The sequence below is a fragment of the Lithobates pipiens genome, unplaced genomic scaffold (assembly GCF_037356315.1).
Source record: "Lithobates pipiens isolate NorthernLeopardFrog02 unplaced genomic scaffold, aLitPip1_a1.2 Scaffold_18, whole genome shotgun sequence".
NCBI classification, from domain to species: Eukaryota; Metazoa; Chordata; class Amphibia; order Anura; family Ranidae; genus Lithobates; species Lithobates pipiens.
In genome coordinates this window covers 531853072-531878620 of record NW_027507758.1, presented here as the reverse complement: position 1 = coordinate 531878620, position 25549 = coordinate 531853072, and the positions used below count along the sequence as shown (strand labels likewise).

The window sequence follows — 25549 nt, the reverse complement described above, 5'->3', positions numbered from 1 at the left end:
AGGTCAGGAGCATAGCACTTTATTGCAGAATTTTATCTCCGAATGCTCCAGACACAACTTGACTGAACAGAGAGCAGCAGAGGTAAACATTGTGTGTCCTCGTTCAGCAGTTTCACTTACCAAGTTATATAACAGGTATGCAGTAAATCTCCATACACTATAGGCAGACAGGAACCACTCATGTCACTTTGAAATCCTTGGCAAATGAATGCAAAATTTGAAGTGTTCTAAAATAGTGGAGTTGATGATGCTTTCTAACTGTTGGGGATGTGCTTTCGCTAAAGGAAAACAGAGATCCGTGTTTCTGCTTAGCAAAAACACACTTTCCCCTCTGGCAGAATGGCGATCTGCCTAGTTTACAGACCGCTGTTCTGCCTCTCCTCAGTGCAATCACAGCAGGAGTGGGGCTCTGGCAGCACGCATGCCACGGAGCTGAAGGGAAAAAAAATCATGTACAGGTATGTGATTTTGCGCTTAAGGGCCACCCTGCCGCAGTATATGTACGTGGGGAGGTCCTTAAGCGGATAAAGAGATTCACCCTCTCTATTTGTCCTGTTTACCATTATCATTGAAAGTGAAACTAAATGAAAATCCCAAATGTTGGGTTGTCCCCAATAAAGTAATAGAAGGTAACTCTTCCAATAGAGACACTAGTTCTGGTGACCTGGGGGTCCCCAAAAAATTACCTTAACTTGCAGGGATTTCTTGTCACTGTTAAAGGAAATCAATGGCTCACAAATGGTGTAAAAAAAATTGACAGGCATTATAACCTTCCCTTGCTCTATCCAAATGATACAGACATTTTTTTTCACAAAATTAGAGCTTTTTGCCCATGGTGTTGAATAAATGTTTCCAATAAAGCGAGAGGTAAAACTTGATTGGTTGTTCTCCTGTTGTGCTTATTTACGGTTATGTGGTTTTAATGCATTAGGATCATTAACCAATAGAAAGAGAGCTAATGTGTTTTGGAGGTTCAGACACTCCACCTTCATCCGGCTCTTAAATATTGTATGATTTCAGTTATGGCTGAACTTAACTAAATTATAATAATAGCTGTAAGTATGTAAAATAAAAAAAATAAAAAAACAGTTTATGCAGCATCAAGCCTAACCTTTGACAGATAAAGTGATGATGTCACCCTCTGCTCTCTCCTACTGTCAACATTTTGCTCATCAGTCAGCACATTTGAATGTAGCACACATAATTGGCTGTTAGCCGTGTTAAAGTGATATTAAAGTAAAAAATGAACCACTTGACGACCGCCCCATAGTAAAAATATGTAATTATGTGGAATAAAATATTGGGGTTATGGCAGCAGCTAGCTGCCATAACCCCAGTATTTTTTTTTTTTACTCTGGCCGATTCTCTTTCAGATAAAAGTGGTCCTGTGGACGGTTTCGCCACAGGATCACATTTAGAAGTGGCGGAAGGGGTGTCACCCACCACTTCCTGGTCGTTCCCGGGCATACCTAATGGAACAGTAAAGCCCGGAAGCATTTCGATGCAGCTGTTAGCTGGGCATGGAGAAAACTGCTAATCTCTATGTCCTTGGAGGAACGAAGCAACGTCTGACGTCACTTCTGGTTCACGGGCCATAGTAAATCTTTACTCTTTTTTTACCCCAGATCTCTTAGTTAAGAGGACATGTTATCTTTATATCTATTACAAATGTGATCAAAAATATTTTTTATTTAACAGCAACAGGAGTCAAAGGCTTCTGCTTCTATCAATCAGCCGTATGGGGAGGGAGAGAGAAAGCAGTACTAGACTGAGATCAGGCTCAGTGGAAGGTTTAGCCTTTACCACTTTAATTTTTTATTGTTTTACAATTTTAAAATTAACGTATTTATCAGTGTATAAATGCCCTTTCTTCTCCCTAAAAATTGGCAAATCACGGGTGTGTGTTATATGCCGATAGTGTACCTCAGAGGGGAAGGAAAGGGACGAGCGCCACCCGAATTCACTGAGCTGTCATCTCCTGTATAATTGGCTCTCACTTGGCTCTGACGTCACACACACAGTCCTGGTTCCACCACTGGCATTGGACCAGTGTTCTGTCAATCACAGGAGCTGGTCCAATGCTGATGGTGGAGGCGGCACTCTGTGTGACTGCCAACTGAGAGCCGAGTAAACAGGAGATGGCGGCTCAGTGATTTCCTGCATGAGAGATGGTGAGGCTGCATTGATGGGAGATGGGTGCATATCAGGCTGCATTGAGGCTGTAGATGAAGACAGATCAGACTGCATTGAGGCTGCAGATGGACACAGATCAGGCTGCATTGAGGCTGCAGATGGGCACAGATCAGGCTGCATTGAGGCTGCAGATGGGCACAGATCGGGCTGCATTGAGGCTGCAGATGGGCACTAATCAGGCTGCATTGATGGCCACTGACCATTATTTTGCTTCAAAGTGATTTATTTTGAAAAAAAAATTTTTTTCCTGAAACTTCCCTCTTAAATTGAAGGGCGTGTTATATGCCAATAAATACAATATATTTTTTTACAATATATTTTTCACAATTGTTAAATTATTTTTAATTTTTTCAGGGGGGGGGCTTTGGTGAAATGATTGTTTAAACCTACCCTTGATGTCTCTCTTTTGAGACAGAAAAAGGGTCTGAGGACATAGATGCCTCCATCCCTTTCTCTGCAGCCTCAGCTGCACTGCAGAGTGAATTAACAGAAAGCACTCTGTACGGAGGCTCCTGCTCATTCACAACTCAAGCATTGTCAACACAGTTTACTATGCTTCAGTTATGAATGAACACAGTGTTCGGTACCAATCCCTCATTGTGTTTATTCACAAAAGGAAGGGGTGGAGTCGTGGTCATCCCAAGCTCTGGGTGGCTGTTTAAGAGCTAAGCTCTGGAGGTGAAAGGGATTGCTCGGTACTAAGGGGACCCATCGACTTGACCAAACCCTGCTTAAAACCTTTTTAACACCAGCAGGAACGCAGTGCTTCCTCTTGAAGCATGCTCCTAGTCTCTAAACATATATCTTCCTTAACATATCTGCAGCCTCTGACAGCTTTCCATAGCATTACATTTGAATACATTTGTATACTCCCTTTCTGATGTCAGGGGTTGTACTTTATATCCCCTATATCATGAAAGTTAATCACCACTACTCTCTGGTGAGCTGCCCAGAACCTGCACACATCAGAGGATGGATATGTCAGGTGAAAAAAAGCGCTTTCAAATTGTTTGGTCTTTCTCAAACACATTAATAAAAATACTTGTACATGTTCTGCATTACATTTATTTCCAATATTTTTTACTTTGTTAAAAAAAAAAAAATCAGACACGTTAGATTGCACATTCCTTTTAAATACTGCTCTAGATAATTGATTTGCATTTTTTTTCTTTAGTTTTAATTAATTTTGTCCACTTACTGCACAAGCTTCAAAAACACATTAGTAGTTGTCTTCACATCATGTTACTGTCTGGCTTTTAATATTCCCTGTTGTCAGTGAGCTCATAGTTTTTATATTTAAATATTGCTTTAAAAATTCTCCAAATCTGGGTCTTGTATTCCTAGTGCTGGCCATACACTATACGAAAAAGCAGCCAAACTCATTTTCGAAAACGGACATCCGGCCGAGGAGCAAACGATAGTGCCATCAAACATGTCATACCTACCTACACTGTGTAATGGTTTTTCAGAGAGCAGTCCCTTACCTTCTCTTCTGGGGTCTCCTGCCAGCGCTCCTTTTCTCGGTGTGCCACCATAACAAGCCGCTTCCTATAGTTGCACACCTGCAGGCTCGCTCCTGAGCTGAGCTTAGTGCTTCTATTGACAAACACAGCGTGGCTCCGCACCGCCCCCGCACTCTACTCACAGGATTTAATTTATGGCAGCAGGAGCCAATGGCTCCCGCTGCTGCCTCTCTGAGCAGAGCGCGGGGAGAGCAGAGGATGCATTAAGGTAAAAAAAATGCAGTGGCTTTATAACTGTAGGAAATACACAACCACAGAAATACTGTCAACTTTGTGAAATTGTAGAAAGCTCGAACTGTTGAGTGCAAGTGTTAAAAATGAAATAGTATTTGGGAGTAAACCCACGTCACCGATCTGTGATAGGAGCGCACATGCCGCGCTCCGCGGTCTCGTCCTTAGGAGAGGCCGTGGCTTCGGCCTAGCTCCGAAGCGGCAGCCATCTTTCTACACCCAGGCGTTTACAATTTGATCGCTCCAACGGAGTGATCACTTGTAAACAAACCGGCGTCACGACATGACGCCGGTTTCTCTCTCCTCTCTCTGTACTGATCTGTGCAGTGGAGGGGAGAGGTCGGATGGAAGCAGCCATCCCTCCATACCCAGCCCGATACAATACTCTGCAATGCCAATGCTCTGCCAGCCAATGCAATACTCTGCAATGCCAATACTCTGCCAGCCAATGCAATACTCTGCAATGCCAATACTCTGCCAGCCAATGCAATACTCTGCCATGCCAATACTCTGCCCCGCCAATACTCTGCAATACAATACTCTGCAATACAATACTCTGCAATACAATACTCTCAAGGTTATCCAAAGGATTAATTAGCTAATAAAAAAAAAAACACTAGATTCATTAAAAAATTAAAATAAGAAAAATAATCGGATAGTCGTTGACTAATCGAAAAAATAATCAACAGATTAGTCGACAGACAAATTAATCGTTAGTTGCAGCTCTAATATATAGACCCAATCGTTAAAATCTAAAATAATCTTTAACACGGTTATGTTATTTCAGAAGCAATTATTATGAATGTTAAACCTGCAGCTTTAATTAAAATAATACCTGGTGATTGTACAATGCATATCCTTTGTTTAGGCTCTTATCAATATAGAGTGATAACCCTTTGTTCCAGTTTTCCAATTGTGCCTTGTGTTGTCACCCTGTCATTCATTCTTCTGATGTGGAGTACAAGTCGATGTTTCAAAAAATGACATGCAGCCATTCTTGGAGTGCATATAGACAGAAAATGGCTACAAAGAAGTTGTAGGTCAGATTGTAAGCTCTTATAATAAGGACCCCTGTAACCCCTTTGTCTTGCATTACATTGTCACATATCTGACCCCCGTTTGTATATTGCTGTGCAAACTATACTGTATAAATCCTTTATAACATTAAAAGAAAATAATCAGAAGTATTAAGATGCATCAGCAAATGAAACACAATGCTTTAACAAAATACTAATCAGGGTTTACACTTACTTTAATAATGGATGACCATTAAAAAAGTAAAAAGATAATCAGTATTACCCTGCCTTTTCATATATATATATATATATATATATATATATATATATATATATATATATATATAGCACTGACCCCCGAAGGAGCTGGTTTTATTTGGGCTTACCGTTACCTCCTTGTTTGCTTCTTGGGGTTGCCGTGGTAGATGGCCCAAAGAATGTGGAAACTGACACTGAATCTTCTTTTGGGTTATTTATTTAGAACAGAAACAGAGCCTTTCAATAAAGGGTAGAGGGTTAGGAGTGAGTTCAGGTACTTAGATTGCAAAAAATGGAAGTCTTTAGAGAAAACGCAGAGAATAGCAACCGTTTCACAACTGGATTTAACAACCCCCGGATAGACCTCCTCTCTCTAGGCTTAGCAGCCGGTGGGGTGCTCGGTGAAGTCTCTGCCACAGACTTATGAAGTACACTTTAGCATTACTGAGGGATGTAGATAAATTTAAAGAGCTAACATTTGGTACCAGGTTCTCTCAGCCGATCCGGCGATACCGTATGAGTGTTGATCCAGGCTGCGTCCTTCAACTAAGCCTTCAGGCTCCTTCAGAGAAGCCATCTTTGCGCACGGCCTTCTCCTGAAGAGTCCTCCCCTGGGGTTCTTCAGTTGCTGGGCCTCTCCCTTCAGATGACATGGCACAGGACCACCCTTGGATCAGTAGGCCCCAAAACTTCACTCAGGCCTGTCCCTGCAGTTGCGTTGCCTCGGGCCAGCTGGCCCAGAGACTCGGAATGCATGGTTCCACACCCCAGGCCAGGAGGGCCAAGGGGCTGGGTCAGGAGGACCACCAGAACCGAACAGACAGAAAATCGAAAATGGAACCCTGCCAACGTGGCGTCGGTACCTTAAATACCACCCCCCAGAATGCACAGCAGGAAAACACTCCCACTAGGCTGGTTCCAAGAGAATAGTGGCATTCAATGCACCCAGCTAACTGCGTTTCTACTCTTGCCGGCGGTGAGAGCGACACCTGTGGTCAAGGAGAACCCAGTGCAACCCAGCTGGACTGGTACTGAAACCAGAAATTTAGAAAAATGGTCCCGAAACCCAACTGTGGTTTCAGGTAAATTTAATTTTCCAAAAACCATAGTGCCTGCTCGTCAGGAGCCAGCGGTACATATATATATATATATATATATACACATTTTGCAAGAGTCTTATGGGCTTTAAAGAACTATGTCCAGTTCTGGAGACCTCCCTACAAAAAGATATTAATAAGATAGATTTGCTCCAGGTCCAGGGCAACAAAAATGGTGAAAGGTCTGGGGGATAAAACATATCAGGAGAGAGTTCAGGAACTTAATATGTACAGTCTGGAGGAAAGAATGGAAAAGGGAGACATTATTTGAAACCTTTAAATACATCAAGGGGGTAAATAAGCTCCCTGAGAGCATTTTTTTCAATAAAAAGTAATATTTTACTGAAAGAGTAGTTGATGCTTGTCATAAATGTTTTATAAATGTTATATAAATGTTTTACTACCCAAAGTTAAAACAACAAAGGCAGAAGATTTAATAGATGGAAAGTTTAACCACTTTCAGACCGGACCAATTTGCTGGTCAAAGACCAGACCACTTTTTGCGATTCGGCACTGCGTCGCTTTAACTGACAATTGCGCGGTCGTGCGACGTGGCTCCCAAACAAAATTAACGTCCTTTTTTTCCCACAAATAGAGCTTTCTTTTGGTGGTATTTGATCACCCCTGCGGTTTTTATTTTTTGCGCTATAAACAAAAATAGAGCGATAATTTTGAAAAAAACGCATTATTTTTTACTTTTTGTAATAATAAATATCCCCCAAAAATATCTAAAAAAACATTTTTTTCCCTCAGTTTAGGCCGATACGTATTCTTCTACATATTTTTGGTAAAAAAAATCGCAATAAGCGATTATTGATTGGTTTGCGCAAAAGTTATAGCGTTTACAAAATAGGGATAGTTTTATAGCATTTTTATTAATAATTTTTTATTATTTTTTTTTTTACTAGTAATGGCGGCGATCTGCGATTTTTATTGTGACTGCGACATTGTGGGGGACCCATCGGACATTTTTGACACATTTTTGGGACCATTGTCATTTATACAGTAATCACTGCTATATAAATGCAGTAATTCCTGTGTAAATGACACTGGCAGTTAAAGGGTTAACCAGTGGGTGGCAATGTAGGGGTTAAGTGTTCCTAGGGGTGTGTTACTAACTGTGGGGGGGTTGGGCTGTCATTTAGTGTACACTGATCTCTGCTCCAATCACATGGAGCAGAGATCAGCGTCACTAGTTGCTAGGCAGAATGGGAAAATGTTGTTTATACAGCATTTCCTCCATTCGGCCGCTCCGTGAGACGATCGCGGGGATGCCCGCGGCGATCGAGTCCGCGGGTCCCGCGACCGGACTCACGGGGGTCCCGACCAGCGCGGGAGCGCGCCGCCGGCGGCGCGCTCCCGATGGCACGGCGGCAACGAATATTGGACGTACATGTACGCCAATATGCCTGCCCGTGCCATTCTGTCGACGTACATCGTCGTGCGCTGGTCGGGAAGTGGTTAAAAAATGACTGAACGTCCGCTTTAATAAATTAGACTCACCTGTAGTTGATGTTAATTAGGATTTTGTTGGCTAAAATTTTGATTTGCATCTTAGACTTTCATTGGGGTGTATTGTTTTTGCAACATGGTCTTGAATTAATTTGTTAGGAAAAATACTTTTTTGTGTGTGTAAATTAACACATCTTGGTTGTAATCAATGGACCACATTTGTGGGAGTATTTTGTAGTATAGTGTCCCATTGGAAATGTTGATTCTGAAAGGAAAGTAAACGTTTTCTGACAAATCTGTTGGGGTGAACTAATTTATGCTGAGCACTGTATGTGAGTGTGTGTGTGTATATATATATATATATATATATATATATATATATATATATATATATATAATATATACACACACACATAAACTGTACATGCATGAAAATTGCTGAATGACACAATACACTACAGTTCAAATAACAAGTATCAATAAAATCAAGGCCAAGTGTATGCAATACAGACATTATAACACACTTTCAAAGCAACCCTATGGTCACTATCTTAATCTTCCGCCAGCCTCCCCTGACTCTCTTCCTTCTTGCCAAGCTTTCGTCCTGCTCCAACCCAAAATCTCAGCCCTTGTTTGAGCCCTGGTTCACATCGTTAGACATGTCAAATCGGCGGCAATTGCCAGCAATGGTAACATCCTAAACGCTGCATTTGCGGCACCGCACTGTTCTCAAAAAAGTCGTTTCTGTACTACTTTTTGACATTTTTGGGCTGTGATTTCCATTGACTTCTGTGCAGAAACCAACATAGATGTCTGTGAAATTGCAGCCGAAATAGGGACTGACATGTGGGAGTGAAATTGTGCGTGTTCAGCTGAATTCACACAGCTACATTCCCGCAGCTGGGCTCACACCCAAATTTTCAATATTTCTCACAATTCCCAAGCCCGTTCAAACATACAGAATTTCTATCACCATATCACATCAACAAAGTATTTATTTTCACAATTGTTCTATCCAATATGAAATTGCTTGCTGTCAACAGATGTTGCCAGCCCAATTTTTAAGAACTTACCAATGTCAGCTTTAAATGATTAAAGCTGGCCATACACTAGTAGAATTTCATTCAAATTGTTTTGTTTTAATAATGGTCTTTCGAATTTCTAATTGTTGGTGGGGCTATATCAACATTCGTTTTGACCATGAACATACCACCATGATGAGTTAATTCAAAGGGGCTGGAATGTCAAGTGAAATGAACAAATTTCTGATGGTGTATGGGATTTTTGCTCAGGAAATTACATCTATTGCAAAGTGTAATGTTAAAAGTATATAAAATTTTGCAGTACTTTTGAACAGCTTCCGTCAAGCTATCAAATGTACGAATGTATGTACAAATGTTTGCACAAAAATGTACTAGTGTATGGCCAGCTTTAAATGTGTTATTTCACCAGTTCCCCAGTTATTCCACCAGTTCCCACCTAGGCCATTGTAATCAAAAGTCTTGTGATCTGTTAATTAGAGGCAGGCAATGGTGCTGACCAGTCTGCTAACTTTCACATAATTCATTCCAGTGTGAAGCTAACCTAATTACCTATGCCGTAACACTCAACTTTAATTAAATATAATGCTGAAGAGATACATATAGACTCCAAATATACTATATATTCTTATTTAAATATATAGATACACATATAATTATGACCAGGGCTTTTTTCCCTTAGAGAATCGGTGCAGGAGCTCACCCACCCCCCCCAACTTGCCTCTCTCCCACCCGCAGGAGAGAGTAGCACTGTGGTGCACTACATCATAGGGTGGCTGTGGCCAAATTGGCAAAAAACACTAGGGGGTCTTAAAGGGGTACTGTTAAGTAAAACCAGGATTGCAATACACACAGTATGCAAAGTTCAAAAGTGCCCTATTCAGAGTGTGCAAAGTACAGGAGTGCAAATGTTACAACAGGCCAGTTTCCAATCCATAAATTACCTTCCAAATTCTCCCCCTCACCCCCCCCCCCCCAATAAAGAGCTCTTCCCCCAAATTCCCCTGCTAATAATGTTTAGACGGCATTGCTTACTCTTTACCACTAAACTCTGTATGTTGTGCTATCATTACCCATGTAAGTAAAAATGTTCCTGCTTAAACTATTCAGCCCCGGAAGATTTGGCTGCTCAATGACCAGGTCATTTTTTGCAATTCAGCACTGCGTCGCTTTAAATGACAATTGCGTGGTTTTGCGAGGCTGTACCCAAACAAAATTTACGTTCTTTTTTTCCCCACAAATAGAGCTTTCTTTTGGTGGTATTTGATCGCCTTCGCGGTTTTTATTCTTTGCGCTATAAACAAAATGAGAGTGACAATTTTGAAAAAAAAAAAAATATCTTTTACTTTTTGCTATAATAAATATCCTACATTTTTATCCCCAACATTTTTTAAGCCGATATGTATTCTTCTACATATTTTTGGTAATAAGCGTGTATTGATTGGTTTGTGCAAAAGTTATAGTGTCTAAAATACAGGGGTTAGCTTTATGGCATTTTCATTATTATTTTTTTTTACTAGTATTGGCAGCGATCTGCGATTTTTATTGGGACTGCGACATTATGGCGGACACTTTTGACACATTTTTGAAACCATTGACAATTATACAGTGATCAGTGCTTCAAAATGCACTGAATACTGTATAAATGTCACTGACAGGGAAGGGGTTAACACTAGGGGGCGACCGAGGGGTTAACTGTGTTCCCTATGTGTGTTTCTAACTGTGGGGGGATGGGACTGTCTAGAAGGAGAGAGAGATCGGTATTCATACATAGTATGAACACACAATCTGTCTCCTCCCATCCACAGCTTACCTCTGCCCTGTCCATGTGCAGGTCACCTCTGCACCCCCAATGTGCAGCGCACATCTGCACCATATGTCAGCAGCTCACCTTTGTACCCCACATCCGCTGCTCACCTCTGTATCCCCTGGCCCCAATTCAGCTCACCTTTGCATCCCCTTCCCGAAGCTCACCTCTGCACCCCCCCCCCCCCCCGACATCAACTCAGCTCACCTTTGCATCCCCGTCTGAAGTTCACCTCTGCACACCCTAGCCCCAACTCAGCTCAATCCTGCACCCCCATGCCGCTGCTCACCTCTGCCCTCATCTGGTTAGCAAAACATATGAAAAACACAACTGTAAGCAGCCAGCCTCGCTCCGTTGGCTGGCCTTATCTTCCCACACAGTTTCCTGAGCATGCTCACTTCCCACTCTGCTTCTTCTACCACTTGCTGGCGATCATCCCCTGCATGCGTCAGCTTCTGTGTACCAGGCTGCAGGATGAGATGTCCCAACCCGCCCCACCGATAAGCACACTGCTCCTGCAGATATCTGTTCCTCTTGTATCCCACTGTGAGCACATTAGCAGGAAGGTTCTGTGGGAGCCGGTGCCGCTATCACTTACAAAACCAAAAGCCACACTTCTGTGTTTATTACAGACAGTCGATATTGGCATGCACAGGGCCAGTACTGGAGGTGGCAGAATGCCATTTTACCACGTTCCAACTGAAAAAAAGCCCAGGTTATGATTGTAATCAATAATCTTACATAACAGTCAAATGACACATACAAACAGTAACATTTACATATGAGCCTAGGTAGTCCTGGGCCCACCATAGTCATTACGCAGCTAGAGCCTACTTTTTTTCCCTACTGTGGTGGTTTCAAAATATTCACTGGAGTTCTGCTTTAATGTACCAGGTAATAAAGATGTTTTTTGATGAACAAAAAGTCTTGGGACCTGGAAGGAAACTGCCATGCAAATTTCAACATCCAATTGAAGTTCAAACTTGCTCATATAACAAAAACATTTTAATGATATATGAGCTAAGCAATGAATTGACATATTTTGTGTGCTGTCCTTGGAGTCTATCCTTGTGTCAGTAATTGCATTCCTCTTCCAGCTATGCAGATGGTATATGGTGACAGAAGTTCCTGCTATCCTGTCATACCTAAACCAGGAACAGCTTGCTGATTGAGCTCCACAAAATGCATTGTTAACAACTCTTCCTCTATTGCGCACAGTCATTGTTTCCTTTATTAATATAAACCGTGCATAATGTCTGTTTTTGCAAGATATTGATTCAGTTAAAAACTACAAAAAAATTCACGCTAATTAATAACATTTTCTTGAGAGGAATTCAGAAATAATAAAAAGCAAACCTAAAGTGAAAAACACCCCCGCTCTCCTGCCCACACTTCTGCCTTCGATTCAGATATGCTAAAAGAAGCCCCGAAATCCTTAAAATATTGGAAAAAGCAGCACTCCATGATCCCACAACCACCAGTCATCCAAGGAGAGGATCACAAAAAAATAGCATTAGGGTTGTCCCGCAGCAGTGGTCACCTTACCCAATGCTGTAATATTCGTGGTATGACTGGGCACTGTGAGATCCCAATCATTGTGTATCAGGGGTTCCTTCTTAAAAACTATTTTTTTTTTATTTAAAGTGGTTGTAAACATTTTTTTTAACCTTAATGAATTCCTTGCGTTAAGGTAAAAAATGTTTAGGTAACAGTATGCCCCCTCACTACTACTTAGACCTCACTTGATCCAGCGCTGTGCCCGAGCTGAGTGGGGCCGAACTGTGTTGCCTCTGTCCATGGACGCAGGCAGCAAGGCTTGGGATTCACTGCAGATGTGTCACAATAGAAAGTGGATTCCTATGGTGGCACACCAAGAAGAGGAGGAGCAAGTAGCATTGGCAGGGGATCCAGGAAGAGGAGGTTGGGGGATGCTCTGTGCAATTTCTTTGCACAGCGCAGGTAAGTATAAACCTGTTTGTTTAAAAAAAACTGAGTTTATAATCACTTTAAAAAGTACTTGCAGCTAATTTTAGTTAAGTTAAAGTTAAGTTGACCATACAAGGCTCAAATTTGGTCAGTTCCTGCTGAATTGGACAAAACTTGAGATGTGGGTGGTGCTGTTGGCATCACCCAACTTAACAAAACTTGTCTGAAAAATTAAAGTCACTGTTTGGGTATTACTGCAGCTGCAGATGATGCATCTTATTATGTTGCTATCTTATTACAATAGCTGGCATTGACAATTCCTCTATCCATACTGTATAGCTGGATGGAGCAATCTGTTGGTTTTCTTTTGTTCAGCCCATCATCTGAACAAGAGAAATTCAGCTGTGTGTGGCTAGCTTTAGTCTTTGGCAGAGAGGCAAAAGAGAAGGGAGTGTGAAAGCAATGGGTTAACGTGTATGTATAGCCAAACTTTTTTTTTTTGTGCTAGAATAGGGAAGTTCCCTGAAAGAAAAATTCACCCTCTATATATATATTCTGGTGATCATTGTCTCCCAGACTGAAACTGATGGGAACAAGAATTGTCACCAGAACAAGGACTTAGGGTAATTCTTATGGTGAGGAAACATGTTAATGTGATTGTAAACCCTGTACTACCACTTTTACCTACAGGTAAGCCTTTAATAAGGCTTACCTGTAGGTACCGTCAATATCTCCTAAACTTGCACCGTTTAGGAGATATTCGCTGTATCTGCATGTGCCGTCATTATCGGCACATGCACACTGAAGAAAATGTCTCGCTTGTGCAGTTTGTTCATTAGCTGTGCCATGACCGGTGGCTCCCGCACCCATGCGCGGGAGTAATGTCATCGCGGCTCTGGCCAATCACAGTGCCGGAGCCCGCGAACCCGGAAATAACTCAGAGGGGCATGTCGCTGATCACATTGGTGTATGGGGACCACTGCAACAGCTTCAATCTAAGGTAATTATTTAATAATGATCTAGTATGCGATGCATACTAGCTCATTATGCTTTTGTCTTGCAGGTTTTTTTTTTTTTTTTTTTTTTACAACAACTTTAAAGGGGTTGTAAATCCTTGTGTTTTTTCACCCTAAAAAACTTCTGGCTGTGATCAGCCCCCCCCCCCTACCATTTTACTTACCTGAAACCCTTCATTCACTCAGTGGAGACGTGCTTTCCCTCTCTGCACGAGGCCCCGGCTCTTGATTGGATAGCAGCACAGCCATTGGCTCCCACTGCTGTCAAATCCAATAATGCGGGGGACAGGGCCGAGTCGGGCATTAGTGTCTATGGACGCAAGTGTTGGACTCGGGAGCGTGTCCACAAGGTAACGCCCTGGAAGAGCCCTTTTCCTAGGGGGTTATCTAATAAGGGGAGGAGTCGCAAGAGCCACCGAGGGACCCCAGAAGTCAAGGATCAGGGCCACTATATGCAAAACAAGCTGCACAGTGGAGGTAATTATGACATGTTGTTTTGAAAAAAAAATGAAACCTTACAATCACTTTAAGGTGACAGTTGTTTAAGAAGGGAATTCCCCTTACTTTGTAGAGATTTCCACTCACTTCCTGTTGAGTCTTCAGGACAGAAAGTGAGGGGAAATCTTACAATAAGACAAAGCCACAAAAAATAAACTGACAGGGGTTATAACCCTTTCCTACTGTATGCAAAACTGAAAATAAAAACGGGCATGTTTTTACACACTTTATCTTTACGCAAGGGAGGGTAAGGCCTCTTTTTCTATGGTTTTACTACCCAACTAAAGCCAGCCATCCAACATTCAGCCAAAGTGGGCTGTTTACATTAGCGAAGCTTTGCAACACCACTGCAACAAATTTAATATGGCATGTTGAGTTGACAGGTGCCGCCACCAGCCATTCAAGTCAGTGGGTTCATGCCATGACCTCTTGTCTGTAGGAGGGACACGCTTACTCTGCTGCCTCCATGGAATTTCCCTACCAAAGACCTTAGTGGAACTTTATTGTTTGAAGATACGTTTGTTCCATTGTCCTAGTAGCCATACTCCGCATTGAGTATTTTGGGGTGTTTTCCTTAAAAATACCTAACATGGGAGCTTTTAAGTCCCTGGCTCCTCTGACAGTCCTGCCCTTTTTCGGAGGGTCTTGGTGGGGGGTCTTCTTTCCCCCTTTATTGGGCCATATAGGGTTCTCTTGGTCACATTTTAATGCATAAGCACCTTATCTTTCCTGATGAAGCTAAATGTGAAACATGCTCATAAACAACGCAACTGCTCATTGCTCTGTAATTTGGATCATAATATCATCATTTTGCTGCTTATATATGTTTATATGTAAAGCTGTGCTGAATTGTGTAAAATATCAATGGGCTTGTCACAGGAGGTGTTTCAAAAATAATAATGTTCTAACTACATTTGGTTGTAATCATACACTAACTTTTTATATTTGTTTTTAATCATGTACTATGTTGAGTAATGTATGTAAATAGATACATGGTTTTATCAGTATACACATACGTGTTTTTGATTCGCCCTACAGAAAACTCCTTTTGAATAGTCGAGGTCTTTTTCTCTTTTAGTTAATGTATGAAAACCGTAAAAAAAAACAATGAAACTGAACCATTCTGCAAACATACCTAAAGTCTGTCAAATTTTAGAGATGAGCTATCTAAAGTAGTGGCCTTAATTAAACATCTCCCCACCTCAAGCTTATATATGTTTGCAGCAAATTATTGAGTGATGCCCCATGGGACTGGTTTCCTTTGTAATGGTGAATTCATGTTTGCTGCAGAAGAAGATCGCTTTTGTTTAATAACTCTAGTCTGCATGTTACTGGCAAATGAAACATTAATGACTCATTTTGAAGTTTGTCTATTCTGAGTTTCCATCTCACTTTCAAAGAACAGGATGAACCATGAAAAGACTTATCAACACATTTTTTTTTTTAATTGCCCTTTGAGGTGGCAATACATTATCAACTTTGTATCTAATTAAGGGATTTATGTATAATTAATAGACAGTGCACTGAAGGTCGTCTTCTTGTAATTAAGCTTACTTTTTTGATTCGGAAATGGAAGTATTATGTGTTGTTTCTTGGCATTTGCCGATTAACTCTAGCTGGACTATTATTTTCTTGTGAGCCAATTAGAAAAAGGTATGTTTTTATATATTAATGTGAGTACCCACATGTAAATCTATGCCCACGGTTTTGCTAGGGCAGCCCAGAAAATGACTCACTACATAATTTTGTAAAAAGTGGGTATTCTTCAGGTTCAAATTGGGAATAGCTACCTGGATTGGATTCTAGTGCTCTTTTTTTCATTATATCGTATTTTTTTTTTTTTTGTAAGTCATGAGAGGAAACACCCAAGTTTATTATTGTTATCTAGGTGAGTAGCATTGAGCAGGCAGTGCTGGGGTAGCATGCTAAGTGGTCTATATTGCAATTTCACTTTGAGGCCATTAGGTTTTGAAGCTAATACAGCTCAAATGAGCAGTGATCACTGTAACCATTAGCAAAACGCCTCACAGTTTGGGTTTTGGTAAAATAGACCTCTCTATTGAATTGTAAATTGTTTGTGTAGATCCATTTGTAGTGTTTCTTGAGAAAACAATGTCGATGAAGGACATTGATTATAGTCATTCTTAAGCTTCTTCTTAAGCTTATATCAATAGAGAAACCAATGGCATTTTTTTCTATTCCTGTGCAAGTAGTTTTGCCTAGTGCAAAATATAGCTCCTTTAAAGTCAGAATGCCCCACACCAAAGCACCCTCTTCTGCCTAAATTCATAACCTAAAACACAAAAGCAACATTTAAGTACAGCCCGTACCATGTCCCTTGGCATGTAGCCAGCTTCAACCCACAAAACATAACAATCCCTTAAAGGAAGTCTCTAACATTTAACCTCTTTCCCTAATCACTAAACCCTTATGTTCCTAAATATGCACTTTGACCTGGTCCTACATAGCAAGCCTTTGAACCAATAGCTAGCAGTCCCACACTGAATCAGGACGACTTCTTAGCAGCTGCTGTGCAACTTCCATTAGGAAAAAGAGGACAAGGAGAGGTTGCTGGGGTGAAAGGAAGGTAATTTAACTGCTTGCCAACCAGCAGCCGCAGTTTTACTGCAGCAGAATAGCACGGCTCGGTGAAACAATGTTACCTTATGCTGCTTCCCCTTTCGGCCACTAGGGGCGCGCTCGCCCGGAGCTGATGTGAGTGTGATCGCTCGTGACAGAGTGAGAACTGGGATCTGTGTAAACAGATTCCGGTTCTTCCTGGGGAGTAGAAACAGATTGTGTGTTCATACCAAGTATGAACACTGATCTCTCCTTCTAGACAGTCCCACCCCCCCACAGTTAGAAACACACATAGGGAACACAATTAACCCCTTGATCGCCCCCTAGTGTTAACCCCTTCCCTGCCAGTGACATTTACAGTAATCAATGCATTTTTATAGCACTGATCGCTGTATAATTTTCAGTGGTTTAAGAAAATGTGTCAAAAGTGTCCGATGTGTCTGCTATAATGTCACAGTCCTGATAAAAAATTGCAGATCGCCACCATTACTGTAAAAAAAAAATAATAATAATAAAAATGGCATAAATCTATCCCTTATTTTGTAGACTCTATAAATTTTGCCCAAATCAATATACGCTTAATGTGATTTTTTTTTTTTTTAACCAAAAATATGTAGAATAATACATATCAGCCTAAACTGAGATAAAAAATATATATTTTGTTTTGATAAAAAATGTGGGATATTTATTATAGCAAAAAATATATTGTATTTTTTTTTTTCTAAATTGTCGCTCTTTTGTTTATGGCGCAAAAAATAGAAACCGCAGAGGCGATCAAATACCACCAAAAGAGAGCTCTATTTGTGGAGAAAAAAGGACATCAATTTTGTTTGGGTACAGCGCCACGCGACCACGCAATTGTCAGTTAAAGCAACGCAGTGCCGAATGGCAAAAAATGGCCTGGTCATTGAGCAGCCAAATCTTCTGGGGGTTGAAGTGGTTAAAGGATAACTGTACTAAAATTACAGTTGTTCTTTTATAACCTTTAGCAAACAGATTTCATAATCCTACAGCCAGATAAGTGAAAGTTTTAATTGATTGTGAGGAATTAATAGACTGATAAAATGGCTTAGTTAAACAAGTTCACTCATGAAAAGAATGCAATGAATGTATCTAGATAAATGTTTAAACTTGCCTTTCTTATTATATATGAAACAATTATTATTTTTTTTACTCTTTTTATCTTGGCTTTGTTATAGGTGAACCATGTTACATTTATAAAGGTAGTTTCTTTTTATATAGACTTCACTTTTCTGTGCTGTGTGCTCATGTTCTCTTTAGAGTTGTAATTTATGACCTCCAGCCAGTTCCATTTCAAGGTCACTGACCTCCATCCTCCTTATTCCATCTACAGTTTCAATCCGAAGTGCCATCTTTACTGCAGCCTTTGTTGCTGGGCATTCCATTCTTAATTTAAATGTATTTCTTTGTGAAAGCTTTAAGCTTTCCCTGTGTGATCTAGAGTTGCGTAAATGTCTTTATTATTTTCCATTAGGTGATCCGACATAATCCGTTATTGTCAGTTGTTACTGTTTGGAGTGAAATTAGTCAGATCTCTTGTACACCTGAGATCTGAGGTCTGTGAGTACTGCAGTGATTGCAGCTTGTTTTTGCTGTCAGGATGACTTTTCTTTCTGTTATTTCAGGCTAGACTTAGTTAATTACCAGACAGAAGGGGATCTTTGTGCAATGGAATAGATAAAAATTGTTCTTTTGATTTTTTTTGATTTTTTTTTTTTTTGATGAGCCACCTTTAGGTCAGTTGCTACAATAACATATTTCTTTATTGCTCTTTTATAACAAGATGGGCAACAAGAAAAAAAAATATATAAGAGATCGTTATTTTAACATTCAGCCTGCATGGGCTTCCACCGCGTGCGATTGCTTATACCTCTTCTGCACATTCACATGGTTCTCTCAAAATCATGACTATTTGGGGTGCAATGACTGGAAAATGGGTAAAGGGGTCCTTGAATCGCAGCAGCCTGTTATTCCTATAGTGGTCCTGCTACTAAGACTTATAATTGAGTAAAACAGTGAAATCTTACGCCCATAAATCCTGAATGTCTTCAATACCCCCTGAGAATTTTAGGTGTTTATTACTATCTTCGCATGTTCCAAATTTATCCTGTTGCATTAAATAATTCAAATTATATAAAATAATTATAACACCGGCAGTGATAATGGGATTCCCTTATAAAGGAAACAAAAGGTGTGAAGACCCAGAAACTTGGTCACAGTGGGCTCACTCAAAGAGTTTCCGATATAAGAACCTGCCCTGCCCATGTACAGCTTTTTTATTTTATGCAAGTTTTCAGCAGATCTGAGTGGCTGCCAATGCCACTTTCTTTGTGCATTGTAAATTTGATGTCTTGGCTTCTGATGTGTTGCTGTACATGTAAGGAGGATGGGGCTCCCTCCAGGTGATCCTGCTCTTAATTTGCACATCGCTTTTTATGCCTCATAGGTCGTTTTGAATTGGGTAACACACCTGACACAAGAACCACAGCATGGCAGTGTGGCTTCCACATGTATTTGCAAGTGATTTGATCAAAGATTGTATGGCTCAGAGCAGTGGGAAACCAAGTCTTACTTTGGAAGTTTGCAGTCAGGGTGTCCAAGCTGACGTGTCCTCTCATGCACCAATAGACAAACGGTCATTGAATAAAAGCAGCCGGCAACTCCATACCATCAAGCGTATTTATTTGCAAGCTTTCACAGTGAGCACAGTCAGCAGCAGACTAGTTTCGGTGATAAACCTTGTTCACAGCATGTATTTGCAAGTGTTTGCAACAAAAACTCTTTTTTTTTTTTTATCTGAATTGTTTTTTTTTTGTTTTTTTTAGCTAGCTAGATTGAAAGTGGGCTTTCAATACCCTTGGTATTGTTTTTGTATATTGCCCTGCCCATGTGCACCTTTCTCAGTTTTGTTCCTTTCAGACTGACCTGAGCGACTTCCATTGTTGCTTTTTAGATTTGAGAAACTGTCTTCCCCATTAACCAAAAAATGAAATTTCAGTTTTGGGTGAACTGCTTCTTTATGTTTTTGGGTTGACCTATGATTGACGACTTTCCCAGACTAGTAGTGAGGTAAAGGGAATAAGAGAGTGTTGGACATTCTGTGCCTTCACCAGAAGTCAGAATTAGCATAATAAACCACTTGAGGTGAAAGTGTTTAAATAATAAGTCACTTTTTGAAATCAACGTGGCCATGTGGGGCTCCCCCCACACAGCCCATCATTTATTCACACAGCTCTGTGTGTGAATGAACTACAAAGCCCCAACATCCTTTGCAGCTGCTGGCTTTTAGTTCTCAGTGAACATTGACAGGAAGAATCAATGAACTACCATGGCGCAGACATATCTGCATGGCACCAGCAATCTGCTGATCACTAGTGCAATGCTTTACAGGCTCCAAAATAAATGTACATTTCTCTTTCGTTCATTGTCACAGCGCTTCCTTATTCAGAACCATAGGGTTCACGAGGTAGAAAAAAGACTTGGCTATGCCTATGGGCAATCCTGGGTGGTATACATCACCCTCTCTGCTATAGGCCTTCAGTTTTTTTCTGCCTAGTCAAGAGTAAGGACCTAGTTCCCTGCTGGGATCTCTGGCCTTGCCAATTTTTTTTCTTCATTTAAAAAAAAACTTTTTTTCTGTATTGTTTTCTTGCAAGATCTACAATCAACTACCGGACTGGTCACGGGCTGGATTTCTAGATCCAGTAGTCCCCCCAGTCTGGTCAGTGAGTGTACACAGACCACAGCACCGCTCTAGGTCTGCCGCGACATAGCCCCACTGGATGGGAACTGAACGGCGAGTTAAATGCCTCATGAGGCCACATAAGACTGGGTCTTGGCCTGAGTTGCAGCGTTCCTCCTGGCCAACATTTCGATGTTGAGGAGGTTCTGTCTGTTGTGGCACCCGCCCAGTTCCTGGTATGGTGAGTAAATGTCCCCCCTCTCCCCTTGGATGGGTTTGGGGTGGACATGGGCCCCTCCCTGGGTCAGTAGGACCTGCAGGTTCCCCTCCTTCCCTCAGACCCCCTCTCCCCCTGGTTTGGTCGTCCTTATGGGTCATCCGGGTGGCCTTCCCTCCCACCCTGCGCCCCCTCCATCCTCCCCCCTCCATATGTGGTAGTGTGGTGGTGTGGTGTTAGGGGCTGGTGCCATGCATGGTCCTCGTGCAGGGGGCACATCGCCGATAGCTGTGCTTACCAGCTGGTGGGGTGCTGGATGCCTCTGTGGGTCAGTTGCCTGCATCTTCTCTCCACATGTAGCTTTTGGCTGGGCTCCAGGGATCTCTCCTGGAAGCCTCATGAGCGTGGCCAGCAGCCATTTTGCCAAAGCCGGCACCATTTTCTTGGTGTCTGCATGCTTTCTTATGGCCAACGGCCATGTTTTTGTAGTCTGGTGGCCCTGTTATGGTGGTCTAGTGTGCTCATTTACCCCAGTGCTGACTCGTGGGTTGTTCCTCTTCCTCGGACGCCCCTTGTAAGCAGTGCTATATCTGAGGCAACAGGCGATATGCTGGTGGGGTCCCTTCCTCTCTGCTGCAGGGTGTGGGGTTCCCCTATAATCTGGTGGTGCTACCAGCATGGGGGCTGTCCCATAGCAGTGATTGCACTTGATGTGATGGGTTCCCCTTCATCCCCTATGGAGTCTCAGGAGCAGGTTTCCCCAAATTACCCTCTCTCAGAGGCTGCAGGTCCCTCAGGGGCCCAGCCATCCTTTGACACATTGACGGTGGTTCTAGAGTCCTTTGTTTCCTGGGTGGAGGTGGCTTTTGGACAGCGGACTAGCAAGAAGCATCCCTGCCTTCCCCTGCTTCATCTGTCTCGTCAGATCCTGAATCTGACTCGGCCGCCCGAAAAGTGTTGGCCCGGTCTGGCATTGCTGCATCAATGGGGATTGCCCTTCTAGCGAAGTGCAGATCATTATTCAGACTCTGACAGAGTTTGGTTGGCTTCTAAACTACCAGAAGTCTGCTCTGATTCCAGCCAGAAAATTGAATTATCTGTGCCTGAATCTGGATTCAACTCTGGCCAGTGTTCCTTCCCCTGGACAAACTCCAGAAGTTGCATGCTGCGATTCATCTACTGCGGTCCAGCAGGTGGGCCTACCTGTGGACTTGCATGTGGGTATGGGGCCTGATGACCTCTACCTTGGAGGCGGATCCATTTGCACAGTTCCAAAAGAGACCCCAGCAAAAGGAGATCCTGGTGAATAGGACAAATGTCCAGGGTCTCTGAACAATCCGTTTCAGCTGAGCCAGAAAACCAGGGTGTCCCTTGTCTGGTGGCTTCACACTCTGGCTTTTCATCAGGGCAAATCCTTTCTCCCCTTGTATTGGACAGTGGTCACCAACGATGCCAGCCTGTACAGGTGGGGAGATGTCCTGGGCTTTGCACTCCGCTCAGGGTCACTAGACACTTGAGGAATCCAGACTACCAATCAACATCCTATAACTTTGGCGACTATGTCTGGATCATTGGACGGATCAAGTTCAGGGGCTCCCGGTACGGATTCAGTCAGACAATGCCATAGCGGTGGCCTATGTCAATCACCAGGGATGAACAAAGAGTGTGTTGGTGGCCCTGGAAGTAGCCGGCATCCTCTGGGGGGCAGAACGCTCCGTTCTGGCCATCTCCACTGTCCACATTCCAGGAGTGGAAATCTGTTTTTTTGTTTTTCAATTGAAGTAGATCTGTCGGTGTCCCGACTCAACAGAAAGGTACCAAGGTTTGTGGCCAGGTCGCGGGATCCTCTGGCGGACACCACATAGATGCTCTGGTAGCCCTGTGGGCCAGTATCGTCTAATCTACACCTTACCTCCTGTCAAGCTTCTGTCATGGCTTTTGCGCAGGATCAAGACCAAAGAGATTTCGGTCATTCTAGTGGCCCCAGACTGGCTTAGTCTGTCTTCGTACACCAACCTGGTCGCCCATGCCCCTTGGCAGCTGCCTCTCAGGTAGGATCTGTCCCAAGGGCTGATCTGCCATCCTGATTTACAGTCACTGGTTTTGATGGTCTGGCTGTTGAAAGCCAGGTGCTGAAGGATAGAGGTTTGCCTGCGTTGGTGGTCCAGACACTGCTAAAAGCTAGGAAGTCTACCTCTAGGAAGATCCAACACCAGGCTTGCATTTCATGGTGTGAGTCGATTAGCGTTCAACCTCGTTCCTTTTCGGTAGCTCGGATCTTGGCCTTTCTTTAACGGTGTGTCGAGCAGAAATTGACTTTGAGTATCATCAAGGACCAAGTGTCGGATTTGGCGGTCTTCTTTCAGCATCTTTTGGCCTTGCACTTCCTGGTGTGTACCTTTTATTCAAGATTTGAACTTTCTGCTTTCAGTTCTCCAGAAGCCTTCCTTTAAAAATATTCGGGAGATTCCCCTGCTTACTCTGTCTCAGAAGGTGGCCTTTTTGGTGGCTATCACCTCTGCTCGCAGGGTGTCGACTCTGGCAGCATTATCTTGTCCTACGCCTTTACGTGGTGGTCCACAAAGATAAGGTGGTCCTTTGCCCTTGTCCGTCGTCCTTTCCTAAGGTAGTCTCTGATTTCCATTTGAATGAAGAGATTATGTTGCCTTCCCCGTGCCCCAGGCCAAAACATCCCTAGGGAATTTTCCTTGCATGCCCTGTACATGGTTTGGGTGATTCAGGTGTATTTGGCAGCCACTGAGTCTTTTTGGAGGACAGACTCACTGTTTGTTATCACGGACGGGCCAAGAAAGGGCCCATCCACTTCTTCTACAACCATTTCTAGATAGATCAGACAAAGGTGACTCAATCCTATTCTGTCAGGTCAAGTTACTCCTTTCCCTGTTACAGTGCACTTTACTCGGGCGCTTAGTGCTTCTTGGGCCTTTCGTCATCAGGCGCCAGTGATACAAGTTTTCAAGGTGGCCACTTTGTTGTCGGTGCACACTTTCACCAAATTATACAAAGTGGATGTGCTGGCATCTGCGGATGTGTCTTTTGGGCGCAACGTTTTCCAGGCTGCTGTTTAGAGAGTCTAGGCCTCTTGATTGTGTTCTGTTCAGGTTGGGCTCCAGTTGTTCTTGTTGAGTTCCTGTTACCTGGTTGGCTCTTGTGTTAACCTTGGGATTGTGCCTCGTGTTTTGGCACTGCTTTGCGACGACCCTATGGTTCTGAATAAGGAAGTACTGTGTCTGTCATTGAATGAAAGAGAAAATGGGATTTTTGACTTACCATGAAATCCATTTCTCTGAGTTCATTGACAGACACAGCACCCACCCCTCTAAGGAGTTTTGATACTTCTAACACTGCTTGTTACTAAACTGAAGGCCTATAGCAGAGGGGGGGGGGGGGTGTATATTACCTAGGACTGCCCATAGGCGTAGCCAAGTCTTTTTTCTACCTAGTGTCCTACTCCTGTAGGGAGTGGTATAACCCTATGGTTCTGAATAAGGAAGCACTGTGTCTGTGTCAAACTATGAGAAATGTATTTTACAGTAAGTCAAAAAATCCCTTTTTTTTTAACTGCAAAAAAGTGCATTTATTATGTTTTTTCTAAAAAGTGAACTTATCCTTTAATGCCGCATACACACGACCGGACTTTTCGAAGGACTAGGTCCGACGGTCTTCCCGAGGGACTTTTGGCGGAGGTCTGACGGACTTTCTGAACGAAATGGACTTGGCCAAACACAACCGGACTAAGTCCGTTCGAAAGTCCGTTCATTTTTAATTTGATGACGAAAACGGACTAAACAAGGAAGTTAAATAGCCAGTAGCTAATAGCTGCCTGTGCATCGTATTTGGTCTGTCGGACTAGCACACAGATGAATGGTTTTCCCGATTTTTAGTCCGTTGGTCTTGAGTCCGTCGGATAGATTTGAAACATGTTTTATTTCTAGGTCCGTCTGACTTTTGGGGAAAAAAAGTCCGCTGGAGCCCACACACGATTGAATTGTCCGACGGACTCCGGTTCGCTGGAAAGTCTGATCGTGTGTACGCAGCATGAGATGTATGTGAACACTAACAATGAACGTCTACCATTCAATCGCTCTTCGTCTGTTATATATTGAAAGCATTTTGTATTTACATTTGTATATGTTCAACAGCTGCAAACAAAATAAAAAAATCTAGTGATCCTACAAGAAATCCTGTGACTTATTTTCTCTGCTGACTTCTATAGTTTAGCATGTTTCCTGTGGACTAGATAGCACCTCTCTTCAATGTTATGGAGGAGAGGGAGAAGTGCTCTGTATTCCCAACACTTCTTGTACTAGGGTGGCAGTGCTGCTTTGCCATTGATACCGTACGGTCAGTGTGCATTGTCAACTTAGGACAGGATGTGCATTACCAGCAGGATCACCAGTTGGAAAAAAAAAAAAAAAAGCTTGAAAGAAGCTACTACATCTAAGGACAGGTAAACTGGAATATACTGTTACACTTGTGTTCTTGATTTAACATCTATTAAAAGGAGCAAGAAGACACCTTTTAGGTACTAGTAGCTTTGTACCATACCTATAAATATAGTATACGTCCAAACTTGTGTCCACTGGAGCTCTTTGAAGACTGCTTTTACGGGCACCATATAATGCTGCCTAAAAATAGATTGTACCTTTTATAATGCTGCATAATTTCCAGGGGCTCCGAGTTAATATTTAGAAAGAGTAAAGTGTAACATTTTGCAACTGTGTAGGTCTCTCTACATAGCATAATTTGTGGTTCCATTAAATCCTGAATCCTTGATGTGAATGTTACTCTGTGGCCACATCAGATGCCTCCAGTGATCAGTAAATGAAGGCGCAATTCATCTTACTCAAGAAGAAGGTGTCACTTCTTCCCTTATGCAGATTTAAACCTTTTATTCACTGCAGGGATTGCCACAAGGTTTTAAATTATCGTATCCCCAAATTCCCACAGCATGTCGTAATCTTTGCAGAT

At 42.3% G+C, this 25549-nt stretch overlaps 1 protein-coding gene across 2 annotated transcripts in view; it reads left to right on the top strand.

The window, feature by feature from the left end:
- NBAS (NBAS subunit of NRZ tethering complex) overlaps window positions 1-25549 on the top strand; it is a 1050553-nt gene that overhangs the window by 931334 nt on the left and 93670 nt on the right. The window lies entirely within an intron of this gene.